This window comes from Bubalus kerabau, chromosome 2 (assembly GCF_029407905.1).
Source record: "Bubalus kerabau isolate K-KA32 ecotype Philippines breed swamp buffalo chromosome 2, PCC_UOA_SB_1v2, whole genome shotgun sequence".
Taxonomy (NCBI): Eukaryota; Metazoa; Chordata; class Mammalia; order Artiodactyla; family Bovidae; genus Bubalus; species Bubalus kerabau.
The window spans coordinates 20,277,992-20,293,193 of record NC_073625.1 but is presented as its reverse complement, the minus strand read 5'-3'; the positions used below and the strand labels follow the sequence as shown (position 1 = coordinate 20,293,193).

Genomic DNA, 15,202 nt, shown 5'->3' with positions numbered 1-15,202 from the left:
TTGTTGTCTAGACCGGAGTATCCATGCTCACTGCTTAGTCGTCTTAAACTGGAGGCCAACCTTCAGCCTCAACTTGGCCCAAGATGTTCACTGAGTCCTCATGATGAGACTCAGAGCAGACCACCCTGCCTCCCCAGCCAGTGCTGCCTGGGTGCAGCTCCTGCAGGATGAATGGGTTAAGACCTTTATTTGGGGACCACTACTGCCCAGGTAAGAGGCAATTAATGTTACTTGTGACAATAAGCACATAAACCGTACTTTGTTGACAATGGGTTTTTAAGTTGTGTCTTATTTCTCCCATAATACCCTAATAAGGTAAGCTGGCTTTGTCATCCTCATCTACAAAGGGGAATATTGAAACATAGTATTCAAGGCACTAATGTCCACTTTCATGGGGCGCTGGTTTCTGGCTCTTTCTCTCTCTGGTGAAGAGTCACATCCCTGTTTCTCCATGTATGTCTCTTTTTATGTTTCCTTGTCCTCACTCCTTGTTTGAAAATATTAGAAGAGGCTCAGAATGAAGCCAGGATGAAAACAGGAGAGAACAAAGAGTCTGTCTCATGGTCTGCACTTGTAAAGAATTTTCTAAAAGAAACGGCAGATCAGTACCATGATCTAGACTAGAATAATAAAAGCAGCCAGATTCAGATATACCCATACAAGAGGCAGCACTGATCTAATAAACGTTGCTTTTGTTCATACTGTGTGGAAATGTGATGAAATAAATGCAGCACTTTAGAACTAGGTACTTAGATAGAAGAACGTTCTTTTTCTTTCTTTCTTTTTTTTTTACTTCTACTTCATACCTTTTCTTTTTTTTTAACTTCTTTTTTTAAATTGGAATATAATTGCATTACAATTTGTTGTGCTAGTTTCTGCTGTACAACAACATGAATCAGCCGTAAGAATACATATATCCCCTCCCTCTTGAGCTTCCCTCCCAGTCCCCCATCCCACCCTTCGAGGTCATCACATAGCACTGAGTTAAGAGCCCTGTGCTCTGCAGCAGCTTCCCACTAGCTATCTGTGTTACACATGTGCTTGGTCACTCAGTTGTGTTCAACTCTTTGGGACTGCATTGACTGTAGCCTGCCAGACACCTCTGTCCATGGGATTCTCCAGGCAAGATTACTGGAGTGGGTTGCCATGCCCTTCTCCAGGGGATCTTCCCAACCCAGGGATCGAACCCGGGTCTCTGGCATTGCAGGCGGATTCTTTACCAGCTGAGCCACCAGGGAAGCCCCATGTGCTACACGTAGTAGAGTACAAATGTCAGTGCTGCTCTCTGTTTGTCCCACGCTGTGTCCGCAAGTCCATTCTCTACATTTAAGTCTCTGTTCTTGCCCTGTGAATAGGTTCATCAGTACCATCTTTCTAGATTACATATATATGTATTAATATACCCTTTTTTTTTAGCTCAGCCATAAAAAGGAATGAAATTGAGTCGGTTGTAGTGATGTGAATGAACCCTATACCTTCTTTTGACAAGAAGGGCTGTGTGAGCCAGAAAGGGTGGGAGCTTTTCAGGAAGATGGCTGGCGTACAGAGCTGAGCCCGGCGCTGCAGATTCTGACTCCAGACCAGCTTGTTGTCTGCTACATCCTGTGTTTCCCAAGGTGCCAGCTACCCCCATGGCCACATCCCCGCAGGGCTACGCTTCACGTTTGTCATTTCATTGTTGTGATCTGGAGAAATCTTTTCCCACTGCAGATGAAGAGCACTGTCATTTCTAACTGGACGAGATGTTCTTCCTCTGAATGATTATTTCATTCTGTTAGTTCATAGAGCTAGAAGGTCAACGCTACTGCTCCACTGCACTGAGTAGAAGTTCTATTCTGCAGAGGAAAGTTCTAGTCTTTGAATTTAGACCACCTCAGACATGGACCAAAGATCTTACAAACGTCTGACCCCAATCTCAAGAGGGAGAGCATGGGTGGTTCAGGGCAAGTTTGGCATCCTCCTGGGAAAAACAACCCAAAGGACCCATCGTAGAGATGGTGACCATCTGCACCATTTTCACATATGAAGGAAAAAACTTTAGAAATGAAAACCTAGCTCAAGACCCAGCCGAAGTAGTCCTCATGAAGCCTTTTCCTTTCCCTATTCTCCTTTTGTGCAAACTGTGATGATAGATATGTCTCTCCAGGAGTTATTTATTTATGAGTCTACCTTTTCCACTGGCCTGTAAGCTCCTGATCTGTTGAGGCTCTGATTACTTATTATTATGCCCTGAGCCTAGCCCCATGCCTGGCCGTCATAGTCACTAAGAAATGTTGAGTGAATGAATGAATGACCTGGGACTAGGTCTTAGAAGGCCTTGGTGACCCAGCCAAATGATGCAATCTCAGCCATCGTCAGTGGTGTCCACAGTGGGGTATGCAAAACGACCCATTGGAGGACAGGGAAAAAAATATTAGAACTGCTATTTGTGCTTGCCAAAAGATGAACAATGAAAATAAGCTTTCCTAATATTTTATTAGACTCTAGAGTAGTAAATTGGTATATACATTAAGAACGAAGGTATGCATTTAAAACATTCTAGGCTACTGTTCCATACAAGAAGAAGTCACTGAAAAATTCTGAACAGGGAAAGACCATGAAAGAAAGGGAGTGTGTAGGAGAAAAGAGATTGTAGACTAGAGGGACAGAGGGCATGAATTGGTATGGAAAACACTACAGAGGTCTCTGCACACGAGATTAGAGACAAGTATGGGGGCCATAGGAATGGTTGGGGGGAAAGGAAAATCTACTAAAAAAACTACTTCGTTATCATTATCTTCATTACGATCATTGCATCAGCAAGATGAAGTTGCATATTGGCCAACAATAAGCAGAAAGCCTTAGAGACTCTAAAATGTAGTTGGCACCTGGGGCGGGGGCCAGGGGAGTGGGCAGACAGAACTCCGAAGTAGACTTAGAAGGCTTGGCCCCAGGTTTGGATTCTTGTAAGTGACACTTAAAATTTTTTTCTCCACTTGTTTGAAGGGGCAGCAAATAGGGGCCACCCATCAGGCCTGCTCAGTCCCCAACGTGGCTTCTTAATAAAGACTATTTATAGCCTCAGGTGGTTGCAGCAGCGTTTCGCAATTGCTGCGTGGGTGGGGAGGCCGGCGGGCCTGGCGTGGCTGCGTGGTGACAGTCTCCTGGCTGCTTCCTGCTGGCTTAGGAAAGAACAGAAGAAGGTGGGTTTGTTTGTCGGTTGAGCAACCAGTCATCGCCTGGGCTATGCCTGACTTTCTTCCTTTAAATATTAACCATCTTTTAAAACATTTGGGTTCTGTGCCCAAGGCCAAGGGGGCCCCCAAGAGAAAGGAGAGGAGAAAAGGTTAGAAGAAGAGAGGGGAGGGAGGAGGAGGAGGAGGAGGGTTTGCTGTATCAACAACTTATCTATCCCACAAACAGCATGGAGCATCCACACTGACACAGGGTTGGAGAGCTAAGTAGAAGCTGATTCCCATCCTAGAGACCCACGGTCTAGCAGAGGAGACAGATGGGTAGACACAAGACAATAGGGAGAGGCTAAGCCCTGCCCTGCCTGGTGCCTTCTCAGCATCTTCCCTTTCCAGAGAAGGTTCCATGGGAGAGACGGAGGACAAGATCAGAGATGTGAAAGTTTCCAGGGTCTCTGTCCCCAGGGCAGTGATTTTAAAACTTCATTAATCAAACAGTGACCTGGAAGCACTATTTAAAAAGCAGTTCCTGGTTCAGCAGGACTGTGTCAGGGGCTCTGGAACGGGGCCCCGGGACTCTGCATGGGTCCAGGTCGCTAAGCGAATTCAGATTGAGGCGGCCCCTGACCACAGAGGGGCGCTGCCCTTCCAGGGCTAAAGTCTGGGCCTGGTGCTGTGGCCTTGGAGCGAGTCCCCCAGAGGGTGATAGAGGAATCTGGAAGAAAGGAATGGGAGCAGTAGAGATGGTTAAGGAAGCAAATGGAGAAAGAGAAAATCTAGCTTTTTAAAAAAAAATTAACTTTTTCTTTTGTATTGAAGTATATCTGATTGACCATTTCAGGTCAACAGCAAAGGGACTCAGCCATACATACACATGTGTCCATTCTCCCCCAAACTCCCCTCCCATCCAGGCTGCCACATCACATTGAGCAGAGCTCCCTGTGCTCTACAGGAGGTCCTTGTTGGTTATCCATTTTAAACATAGCAGTGTGTACATGTTGATCCCCAAATCCAGTTTTCGAGAGAGAAAAGGACTGTCTCTCTAAGGAGAAATGAGCGAATGCTCCCAGGGACCCTGGCACTGCTCAGCTGACTGGTGTCCATGTGTTAGTCATGATTTTAAGAAAGCACAAAGCGTTGCACACGGAGCCAGCTCCTAGAGCCCTGGGCATCAACAGCACCCATGGAGCCCAGTCTTCTCTTCGTCACACCTCTTGTCTTTCTTCCAGGTCTGTCAGTGGCCACATCTTGCTCCTCTGCAGGTGCTGAGGCTGAATAAAGCTGTGGGCTATGGAAGGCGGTGGAGGGGGGTGGGAGGGGGTGTGGTCCATGTTCTGGAGGAGGTACGCTGGCTTGACACTATCTTCAGTGACTTGCCTGGTTCTCGGGAGTTCTAACTACACACCGCCCTCCACAGCCCCAGGCTGGTCTGTACCAGAGCAGTGTCCAGCGGGCTCTCGGAGGAGGCCTCAGTGGACCAGGCTACAAGGAGGTTGAGCCCTGAGAACCACCAGCAGTTTCCGCTGGAGGGTGCAGCCCTTGCCCCTCATCCTGGTGGCAGCAGGACTATTCTCTTTGTGAAACTGGTTTTCGGCCCAAAGCTGAGCCCCTGGGGTATGGCTGGTGTGACCCTAGCACCATTTGGTTATTTCTTGACTCCAGGCAGGGTGCTTCTGTTTATCCTGGCACAGTTCCTCAGTCAGCTGAGCTGTCCCAGGGCCCCTGGGACTATTGGCTCACTTCTCCTTAAAGAGGCATTCGTTTTCTCTCTGGAAAACTGAATTTGGGGATGGACATGCATGCCCTGCTGTATTTAAAATGGATAACCGACAAGGTCCTACTGTATAGAAACTTCCTCACTTCTCTCCACGTGGCCATCTCCTCACTCGTTCTTTAAGCTCCTGTGCTGGCACCAGCCTCCCAAGACTCTTCCTCAGTGGTCCCCTATCCCACTGGGGGGGCCTTATCATATGGACTCTTGCTCTCGTGCACCCCACCCATCAGACCACAAGTCTCAGGGATCTTTCTCCTGGGAGTTACTGGACACAACGGTTGAGAACTCCCGCTGACCTGAGTCTGAAACAGCACCACCTGCCGGCTCTGGGGTCTGGTTACTTCCCTGCTCTAAGTTTCAGTTTCTTTACCTATAAAATGGGCAAACAATGGAAATTACAATTAAGATTAAATGAGCTAATAGTTAGCCCAGCGCCCTCCATGAATGCTTGCTCTTCTCCTTATTCATATGGACAGCCTCACTTTCACCCTCATCCCCATGGACTTAGAGCAGAACAGATGCTCAGCGAATATTTACTGAATTCGCAGTGAAGACATGCAAACTTCCCACTGGATCTGTTAATTAGAACTTTTCAATAAGGACTGGGTAACTCGGTGTTTTCCTTTATTTCATCAGTGTTTTATGGTGTTTCCTCTATTGGAGGGTTTGTTCACTCTATATGAGTGGAATTAATCTCAGCTCAGGCAGCTTTTTCCTAATCTCTCTTCTTTTGCGTCCATCAATTCAGCGTGTTTTTCCCACATCTGTTCTCATCCTCCTATTTGCTGTCCAGGACGTGTGGCCATTTAAAAGCACTTTAAGCTGAGCTTAAGTTCTCCAGGTTTAGACAGGGAAAGAGCTACCAAATTCTATAAAGTCTGTTAGAAAGTTTGAATTCTGCTTCCCCCACTGTTCCTTTTCCACTTTGTGAAATGAAATGGGAAGAGCTAAGTAAACTCCAAAGTCCCTCTTAATTGTAATGGTCTGTGACCTCCTCCTGTGCACAGCTGGGTCTTTTAGGGTCAAAAAAATAAAGCAACTTCTGTGAACAAACTTAATTTTAATGACTAGTTTGACTCCCTGATATGGATCATCTCAGGAAGGGAATAGATACAACCTCTCTTTGCTGAGCGTCTTTCCTATTTGCCTGGAGTCACTAGTGGCCATCAGCATAGCTGAGCTAAACATCTGGATGTTGTGTTTAAGTTCCCTTGAGGCCAGGGATTCTGAAGACAGATAACCAGGGTGGACTGAACTTAGAATGAACTAGGCTCTTTTAGTGATCTTAATCAAAAGATCGAAGGTTAAATATGAAGAAGAGCCATCATAAAAGTGAAAAGTGGGTCAACAACTAACAGCATTCCATCCCCATCCAGAAGTTGAACACAAGCCTCATCGATACCAGGGAGGCTGATGTAGGGAGTGCACCCCGCCTGACCACTAGCCAGGAGACCCCTGAGTCAAGGAGCCTCTCTCAGTGCAGAAGGAACGCCCTCACCCCAGCAGGGAGGGCTAGGGACAGTCCTTTGCCCTGTCTCTTCCTCAGTCTCTTACCCAGTATGACTCACTCTGAATGCAGTCCTGAGCTATTATTTCTCATCATCTTATAATCCATTCTCCTTTTGAAAAGCATCTTCTAAAAATCTCATAACTCTTTCCCTGGAGATTGCAACAGGCACCCACTGGGCCCAGGGCTGTCCCACTCCTCACCTGGTGAGGCCAGAGCCAGCTCTGGGGCCTCCTTCTTGCCACTCTCCCTTGACTGCTGGTGACCAGTGATGGGTACACTTGTCTCAACACAGACCCAGAATTCCACAGTCAGAGACAGGTCCTAACTGAATCATCCCCTCAATTAATGCTTCATAAGCATCATCTACGTGCCATTAGGCGAGGCCCATGGGGTGTCACAATGGACAAACCAGGGGCCCTGCTTTTCAGAAGCTCCAGAAGGTGCATGAAGGACTCCAAGAGCATCGGTACTGTCTAAAACTAGGTACAGAGGAGAACTTCCCTGGAAGTCCAGAGGCTGAGATTTTGCCTTCCACTGCAAGGGGGCTGAGAGTTCAATACCTTGTCAGGGAGCTAAAATTGCCTCGCAGCCATAAAACCAAAACATAAACGATGGAAGCAATATTGTAATAGATTGAATAAAGCCTTTTAAAATAGCTCACATCAAAAATTAAATTAAATTAAAAGTACAGAGGACTGGGGGATCCAGAAGAAGGAGTGATGAGGTCTGCCTTAGGATGCTGGCATGGTTTTGCAGGTGGAGAAAGGAAACCATAGCCAGGAACAGAGGGCAGAGTGAGTGTTGAAAGGCAGGGGTTGGAGGACATAGAGCCTGTTCGGGAAGTGGTGGTGGTTGTAGGGGAGCAGGAACACGAGGCACAGGGCAGGAAAGGGATCAGAGAAGAGCTTGTAAAGCTGGGTCACTGTCAAGTGTGAAGAGAAGCTAAGGTACTTGGATTTGATCCTGTTGGCAACAGTATATTCACCAGATAACGTAGCAAGGAACTGAAAAATCATATGAGTCTTAGGTCTTCCAATATAAAATTACCTGTTCAGTCAGCAGCCTCGTCAAGTAATTAGAGGTTAAACTTGAGAAGGGATCAGTGGGGGAGGAACCTCCGAGGCAGCCATGGGCGTAGTCTTGACTGGTTGACGCTGCTGTAGAAAGTGGGGATATAGTCACCCTAAATCTTCAGTTTTCTGATTTAACTCCTCCATAAACCAAACTGGTTTCACCGCGCTCCTCGAAGGGAGTCAGCTTGGCTTCCCTGTCACTGTATTCCCATGAGAGATGATAAGTAATCAGGTTTCTGTCAAAGTGCTTCAGAACACACAGGATGTCCAATAAATACATTGAAATTTAGTACCGTGGCTTCCCCGGGAGGGGAGATGTTCAGAAATCCCAGGCAGCATACATCCCTATGTAGATAACCTCCTTGGAGAAAGTTGTCCCCTCGGAATTTTAACAGGCACCTTTGAGGCAGAAACATTTGGCAGCAAGAGGGGACAGGCATAGCCTATCAGATCAACAGAACCAAATTTGGTGACTGTGAATATTACTATTCTCACTGTTCAGAATAATAACTGTAAGGCAGAGAAGATAAAGCATGTTCTGTAGATCTCTAGCTTTCTGGCTTGTTTAGGGGAAGGGGGTCAATTAAACTGGGTTGTTTTTTTTAACAGCAGAACACTTTACAGCCTTGAATATGCTTCTGAGCATGTGAATTCAGAGGAGGTTTTAGACACCTTGTCTTTTGAGCTCATTTGACCACAAGCTCCCTTGTATTTCTTGGTCCACACTGCCTAGAGGTCCCCCCCAACTAAGACCCTCAAGAATTATTAGCATCCAATCTCTGGCCCTGCTGTGTTTCAAGAGGAAAAGGCCAGTTTCTGGGGGAAGTTGGAGGTGACCTGTGAGGCAGGAACTAGTGGCAGACGCCCCAGCAGCAGCCAAGTCACCTAAGACCATGAGCGTGCCTCTGGGCTGGAGCCTTTGGGGCTGACCTGAGCAGCTTCCCCTCCTGCTTTTGGCCGTGACCTGCCCTGCCCTCCACCTGCCGCAGCCCGCATGACCATCTCCTAGTTACCAGCGCTGGCTGGGAGCCTCATCCCTAATCCTGACCGTTCCTAGGCCTTGATATTTTTAGCCCTGGTGCAGAGCTTGTTACAAGAACTCAGCCAGCGGGACCCAAGGCTACATCGTGAATATTCTCTCCTGGCTGTTCACACTGGCTTATGAAATGTGACTCTCTCGCCTCACATTTTAAAGTTACTATTCAGTTCTCTTGGTGGGGAGGGGACAGGAGGCTCTTTTAGGACTCCTTTTGTTCCATATTCTAATTCACAAGGTTAGTAATTATTTCTGTTGGTTTTGTTCGTGTTCTCCAGGGTTTGATCTGCATTGTCTTGTTTTCATCTCTGACACTTCAGTTATCTTTACTTGGGGGCATAATTTGGTTTTGCTTCCATGTTTAGCATTAATAAAATGTGGTTTTTTTTTAAAGTGACCTTTGCAGGGGTCATGGTGAGTTCAGAGGCACTGAGCTGGAGGACTCGTCCCTTTTTACCAGGAAGAACTATGCTCTCCTGATTTGGCCCTTCTGGGTGTCACCTGTGTGTCTCTGCCCCTCTAAAGATACTCCAGAATCCTCTTTGCAAAGCAAAGCTGATTTCTGAAACCTCAGGATCCATTTTAAAAATTAAATCCCAGCTCCTCCGTGTGAATAAGGAAGTGGTCCTCTAGCTTCAAGCTTTACTGTAATCAGTATTAGTTTTATTCAAGTTAAAAATGTTGGTGTTTCTGGTGGTCCAGTAGTCAAGACTCCGTGCTTCTGATGCAGGGGGCATGAGTTCTATCCCTCTTCAGGGAACTAAAATCCCACACGCCTGCTGTGCAGTGCAGACCAAAAAGAAAAAAAAAGGCAGGGGCGGGGGGGCCTCACAAAGAGTTCCCTGGTAGTCTAATGGTTAGGATTTGGCACTTTCACTTCGGAGGCTGGGTTCAATCCCTGGTCAAGGAACCATCCTACATGCCATGCAATGCAGCCAAAATACAAATAAATTAATAAAATAAAATAAGATTTTTATTAAAAAAAATAAAATATCTTTTTAAAAAATGTCCTCCTGCTGTCCTCTCCTTCCACTAAAAGTCTTGATTCCTTTTAAAGCCTCATTTTACTCAAAATAATACACTTTCTTCCATTCTCTTATTCTCTAGGACTATATTTCTATCCGTTTGTGGGGAAAAAATCTCTCTGGAGGGCCTGTGGGCTTATTACACTCAGTCTGTCCTGAGATAAGGCCCACCACCCTCCCCAGCCCGCCCCTGCCTTGCTGTTCTCAGACATCTGACAGCCTCTGCGCAGCTGAGCAAGCTTAGATTTCTCAGGCTCATGGCGTCTTCCTTCTTCCCCATTCCACCCATCTAATCTGGTTTAATTCACTTTTTTTTTTCCAATTCTGAATCAGTAATTCCTCTTGCAGGAATGTCTTTCTCTTGCTCCTTTCTGCTGTTGTCAGCTCTTATCCTCTCTTTTCTGAACGGCTCAACAAGCTCCTGGTGATCTTTATGAGAATGGCCCCTCCTCTGAATCCACCCTCTACTCTGCTGCAAGAAAGGCTTAATCAGCAATGAATGCTCCCCTCCACTCCCCTCCCTACCAAAACCCTCTCACCTGGATCTGGCCTCAGGTCCTCAGCAGTAAATGGAGAAGCAGCCACAGGAGCTCAGGCCTTCTAGAGAACGGTCGCCGTTCACTGTGTATCTGAACCAGGAGACCCTGACTGCTCTTTTACCTGCTCACCCAAATTGCAGAGATCTTCCACAAAGGACCCATGTTCCCATGGATCTGGGAACCCCTCCAGACTCTCCCTCTTTCCTGGTTTCTCCACTTTCTATTCTATGCTTCATATCAAGATCTTCCTGCTCTCCTAGCTCCCAGCTAGCCGTGGCCCAGTAGGACTCTCTGATGAGTTTTGGAGGTTCATTCTTGCCTCACCCCAGGTATCCTGGTCTACTAGCCACAGGCAAGCCCTACGCTTCCTGGTGACTGGGATGCTGCAAACCAGCCCACCGGTTGAGGAGGTCCAGATGGGATGCCCAACACAGGTTTGAGAGATGAAGTTCACTGGCAACCTTTTGGAATCCATAACAAAGGTTTCTAGTTTGTCCATTCATTGATTCATTTAACAAATATTTATATATAGAAACTGTCAAGTGCCAGGTACCTAGTGTTGAGGATCCAACAATGAGGGTGGCAGACCAGGTACCTGCTCACGGAGTCTCTATTCTGATGCTGGAGGGACAGGGAAACAGATCTGTCAGCTCATACGCAGCATCAGTAACAGTCAATGGTTCCCAAAGTCTAAAGACAAGCTGTATGATATGCAAGTGACTAAGTGGGAATGGCTATTGAAGACAAGATCTTCAAGGAATTAACCTCTGAGTATCGACATGTGGCACTAGTGGTAAGGAACCTGCCTGCCAATGCAGGAGACATAAGAGATGTGGGTCCCATCCAGGCGTCTGGAAGATCCCCTGGAGGAGGAAATGGCAACCCACTTCAGGATCTTTGCCTGGAGAATCCTATGGACAGAGGAGCCTGGCGGGCTACAGTCCATGGAGTAGCAAAGAGTTGGATGCAACTGAGCCAGTAACACGTTCCTGGAGGAGAGCAGCGGTGGGGAGGTAGAGAGAGGGTCCTGGGATTCAGGGAGCCTGGAGATGTGAGCTCCAAGGCCACACTACTGCAGCTCCAAAACAGATGCAGTCGTAGTTTGCAACAGGGGGGCCATGTTGGAGAAGCAAAAATGCTCACACTTAACCCTGGCAGGCCCTGCACACCCTACTCTCATCTCAGTTCTACTCTCCTGTACAGTGGACATCCTGAAACAAAACACACGTCTGTAAAAATACATGCAAAACTGGCAGTCTGATACTTATGTACGAGTGTCCAGTGTGCTGGTAGAAATTCAAACTCCAGGCAAAATGACCTCCTTGACCTTTTTAATGGTCTAATCAGCAGATCTCCCTTGAGAAGGGCTTCCTCCTATCATGACTGTCTTTTCTCTTGCATAGCTGTTTTTTCCTTGACTACTAGGTAATGGTTAAAAAAAAAAAAAAATGAAAGGAAGAAAAAGAAAAAAAGCAATCCTACGAAATAGAGGGCACTTTGAAAGCACGAGGACCGCTCCGTTCTCTGTCAAGTCCTGCTACGCTGGCCAACAGGGAGGCTTTGGGATAAAGTTAGGCCTGTATGAAGGATGAATGGGCCCAGTCTGTCTCCTGCAGAGCTCTGCTGTGTGGATGGGGCCAGAGTCGTCACTTGGTTCATAAGCTTTAATAGAGCGTCTTTCATTCAAAGATCCCAGGACACTTCACAGCTGCTAAAATGATCCTAAGCAAATATTTGTAGCCACACAGTACAGGTGGGTCTGTGGAGGCACCGAGAAGAAAAAAGGACTGACCAAAGACCCCAAGAGTCAACTGCAGAGGCAGGTCCAGATTCCAGGACCTCGACCCATTCAGAGCTCTGTCTGTAGGCCCAGGCCTAGAAAGGACCACTGGGGCTTTGTGATGGAGATGAGACTTGGCCAAACAAATTTGAGATCCATAGTAACAGCCAGATGCAAGCCCACCAGGTCCTAATCCTGTGTCACTCGAGCACTTGTGCGTGGTGAGTTGGTGACCTTCTGCTGCCAGTGGTTGGGAGCTTTAATAATTAAAGCCCTCTAATTAGATTGACAGCATCTGTCAGACTGAGCTCACGCATTAGAGGGTGTTCTGTGTTCCTGGCAAATTCACATTCAGCTTCAATTATCCTCATTTCCTGTGTGCTGGGGCCAAAAAGACCAATGTAAAAAACAATCACACAGCCATATTGCCAAGATTAGGGCAGACACAATACAATCCACCTGCGTAGGCTACAGGCTGGGGTCCAAGTCAAGGGGGCAGAGAGAAGATGGAATGTTATGGTCTGAATGTTTAAGTCTCCCTGCAAATTCATACCATGAATTCTTCACCCCTAAAGCTGAGAGTATTAGTAGGTGGACTCTCAGCTTTGGCTTCACTGGTGACTCAGTGATAAAGAACCTGCCTGCCAATGCAGGAGACACAGGTTCAGTCCCTGGGTTGGGAAGATCCTGTGGAGGAAGAAATGGCCACCCACTCCAGAATTCTAGCCTGGAAAATCCCGTGGACCAAGGAGCTTGGCAGGCTACAGTCCATGCAGTCTTGAAAGAGTCAGATATGACTTACCGACTAAACAGCAACAATTAGTAAATGGGGCTTAGGAGGAGATGACCAGGTCCAGAGAGTGAAGCCTCCATGAATGAAATTAGCGCCCTTATACCACACCCCAAGGAACTCCTTTGCTCCTTCTGCCATGTGGGGACACAATGGGAAGTCTGTGACCTGGAAGAGGGACCTCATCCAACATGCTGACATCATGACCTTGGAATTCCAGCCTCCAGAACTGTAAGCAAGACATTTCTGCTCTTTGTAAGCCACTAGGTCTGTAGTATTTCATTATAGCCACCTGAAGGGACTAGGACAAAGACTGTACTTTGATATGGTCCTTTGGGATGGGTGCTGCCCCATTCTTGCCACTGCTGACCTGAAAATAAACAAAACTCCACACAGCATAGAGCCATGACCTAGGGGCTCCTTCTTTGAACTGGCCACACTGGGATTGATTAGCTGACAGACAGACAAGGCAGGAAGGATTCAGGAGGAAGGATGGGAAAGAGAGAAAGAAGGAGTCCAAGACTCCTGATGGGCTGCCTGACACTAACAGTACTTCTCGCCCGATTTTCTCCCTAGAGATTGGTTTGTTCTGGAGCTTCTCCCAGGGGCAGGATCTCAGTTGAGATCCCCCTGGATAACAGGAACTCAGCTGCTGCTGCTAAGTCACTTCAGTCGTGTCCGACTCTGTGCGACCCCATAGATGGCAGCCCACCAGGCTCTGCCATCCCTGGGATTCTCCAGGCAAGAACACTGGAGTGGGTTGCCATTTCCTTCTCCAATGCATGAAAGTGAAAAGTGAAAGTGAAGTCACTCAGTCGTGCCCAACTCTTAGTGACCCCATGGACTGCAGCCTACCAGGCTCCTCCATCCATGAGATTTTCCAGGCAAGAGTACTGGAGTGGGGTGCCATTGCCTTCTCTGAACAGGAACTCAGAGGAGCTCGAAAACGTGTAGGCAACTGCCAGCATGGTTATGGGAGCTCAAGGGCAATTTTGGTACCAAATAGTGCTTATGAATTCAAATTCAGCCTCCTCCATTACTAGCTGTGGGATCTTGGGCAAGTCACATCATCTTTCTATGTCTCATTTTTCTGGGCACATGTAGTATGTGCTTGCCAGGATTCTGAAGGAAGAAATTGGTAGAGTGAAGCACTTAGAGCTTGGTTGACATTATGAACCTAATAAAATGTCAGCCATTATTATTACTATGATGTAGCAAGCTCAGCATACCCCAGAACTTATTAGATTTCTGGTTCCTTTTCAAAGCAGATCCAATTCGCTCTTGGGTCCAATTTAACTTAGGAATTAGACACATAAGACTTAATTTCCCAATTAAAGGGCTTCAGCCAAAAGACCACATTTGTTGGTGGGTGAGGAAGGAAGCTGGGCTTTGCCTAGTGCTGCTCTCATCACTGATGTTTTGCTGGGCATCAGCCAAGGCTGGCCCTGGGTACCCTGAGAGACAGGCCAAATTTGCTTACAGGGTGCTGCTTCCCTCTGGTGCCCACCTTCCCAGGCCCACCCAGGATCTATGACCCCGGAACCCCCCAGGGAGTGGGCATGGGTGGCAGCCTTCCAGTATCGATTAATCATCAGATTTGCCATGAACTGGGGAGCAAGGGCCAGCCCAGCGGGGAGACCCATGGCTTGAGGCCACGGTGGAAGAGGTGGCCAAGGAGAGAGCCAGAACCCAAGAGGGGTGGACCTCAGTGCTAGGATTTGTCTCAGCAGGTCTTGGGCAATGGAAAAGCATTTTGTATACGTAAAGGACCACCCAGACTTAAGGGGCACTATTCTATAACTGTTATGACTTTCCATTCAAAAACCACCCTTGTTTAGTATCCATGCAACAGGTAATACAGCAAAGAAAGCCTGAGCTCTGGGTGTGCCCCGCCTCTGTGGCTGACGCATGTGTGACCCCAGGGAAGTATCAAAGCCCCCCCTTTCAGAGCCTGACCTGTCTCTCTGTGAAGTCCCAGGACAACAGGGTCTTTGATGAACAGACGGTGACAACATAAAATGTCTAGCCTGTAGCAGAGAGAGTCAGCTGAGTCTGCGGTCCCCTCTCTGTGGTGAAGACACAAGGTACTTGTTCCACATAGAAACGGAACTTCCTAATATTGGAAAACAAGACTGACCCCAGAGAAGGCGTCACTAGTAAGTGATTTTCACAGCATCTTTTCTCTCCTTCAAGACCACGCAAAGAGGGACTATTTATTTCAGCATGGTTCAGACACCAGCAGGAATTGCTCACAAAAAGTGGGGTCTAGGGATTTTTTTCCATATGTGGGGTGCTTTTGTTTACTATCCTGTCTCAATGGACTCTGCCCAACAGGAACCTCCAGGTGTGTATTGAAAGGGCAGAAGGAGCTTGCCAGGGAAGCCCAGCATGCTGGGAGTCTCAGTGCCAGGCTTTGTGTGTCGGCTGGAAGGCTTTCCCGGGCGATTAATGACCACAGCAGACAACCCCACTGGCCCAGGAAGGAGGAGGGGTGGCTGGGTACGG

General features: G+C 47.5%; 1 long non-coding RNA gene across 1 annotated transcript; it reads right to left on the bottom strand.

Annotated features, from left to right (window-relative positions):
• Positions 1-2,477: 2,477 nt before the first annotated feature.
• On the bottom strand, positions 2,478-12,034 carry LOC129644621 (uncharacterized). Its single transcript, XR_008710886.1, has 3 exons — positions 10,128-12,034; positions 7,502-7,611; positions 2,478-3,161 (listed from the first exon to the last, which is right to left on the bottom strand). It is a non-coding gene; the product is annotated as an uncharacterized LOC129644621 (long non-coding RNA).
• Between the last annotated feature and the right edge of the window lie 3,168 nt (positions 12,035-15,202).